The sequence below is a fragment of the Apium graveolens genome, chromosome 2 (genome assembly GCF_009905375.1).
Source record: "Apium graveolens cultivar Ventura chromosome 2, ASM990537v1, whole genome shotgun sequence".
NCBI lineage: Eukaryota > Viridiplantae > Streptophyta > Magnoliopsida > Apiales > Apiaceae > Apium > Apium graveolens.
Window position 1 is genome coordinate 206,590,804 of NC_133648.1, and position 1,333 is coordinate 206,592,136.

At 40.0% G+C, this 1,333-nt stretch overlaps 1 non-coding gene across 1 annotated transcript; it reads right to left on the reverse strand.

Moving 5' to 3' along the window:
- Positions 1-929: 929 nt before the first annotated feature.
- Positions 930-1,036, reverse strand: LOC141710054 (small nucleolar RNA R71). The gene has a single exon (XR_012570595.1). It is a non-coding gene; the product is annotated as a small nucleolar RNA R71 (small nucleolar RNA).
- Between the last annotated feature and the right edge of the window lie 297 nt (positions 1,037-1,333).

Sequence of the window (1,333 nt, forward strand, 5' to 3'; positions counted from 1 at the left end):
GTCTATTCAACTTCTATCTCTTTTGTGGATGCTTGGTAGTAGGGGTATTCGTACAACGAAAGTTGGCATTTACTAGTTTCGTGTTATCTGATTAGTGTCATCACCCATTACATTCTAAGTTAAGAACAATAAGACTATTGAATGAAGTATTTAATGAAGTTAGAATCCCATGTTTGCCATATATATTAATTAAACCATTCTTGTTCTCTTAGTTATAATTGTTAGTTTAATCAAAACCCAATTTGTTATTTATCTTAGCATTGAGCGATAACCATACATTGTTGCATAGGTGCATAAATTGAACTTAACCTAAACCAGTCTCCGTGGGAACGAATCTGATTTATATCTTATACTACTTGCGAACGCGTATACTTGCATGAATTTTAGCGCGTGTTTGCGCCCTAACAATGTTTTTGGCGCCGCTGCCGGGGACTCGGTGTTAATTTTAGTTTATGTGCTTGTCATTAGTGGTCGTTAAAGTTAATTGACTCGAACTCTTTTACTCTCACGTTTATTTATTTGTGTTTCAGGTACTCATTACAATGGGAGATCCAGCAGCACGAACGAAAGCCTTGATGGATTTTCTGAACCCAAGATCAATGACATTTAATCTAGCATTGTCAGGCCAGCTATCACAGCTAATACCTTTGAGATCAAGCCTGGCATAATTCAATGGGTGCAACATTCAATCTAGTTTGGGGTTCTTCAACAGAAGATCCCAATATGCATATTAGGGATTTCATTGAGATCTGCGACACCTTCAAGTTCAACGGTGTTTCTGAAGATGCTGTGAAGCTGAGACTGTTCCCATTCTCTCTGAGGGACATGGCTAAGAGCTGGTTACACTCTCTACCAGCTGGTTCGATTACTACTTGGGAAGATCTTGCTCAAAATTTTCTTACTAAATTCTTCCTATGGCGAAGACAGCTGCACTCAGGAATGCTATTACTCAATTTGCGCAGCAAACGGGAGAATCAGTATGTGAAGCTTGGCAGCGCTACAAGGAGATGCTTAGGAAGTGTCCTCATCATGAAATACCTGATTGGATGATCATCAATTTTTTTACAATGGATTGGGAGCACAGTCCAGACCCATACTCGATGCAGCATCAGGCGGAGCATTTTGGGCAAAGAGCTATGAGGAAGCTTATGATCTAATTGAACTGATGGCTGCTAATGAATATCAGTATCCAACACAGAGATGTCCACAGGGCAAGGTAGCAGGAGTTCTTGAAGTGGATATAGCTACGGCTATCACTGCTCAACTAAAGGCGTTGTCTATGAAGATCGATTATCTGGCTAACTATGGTGTTAAGCAGATAACCAGCGTTTAT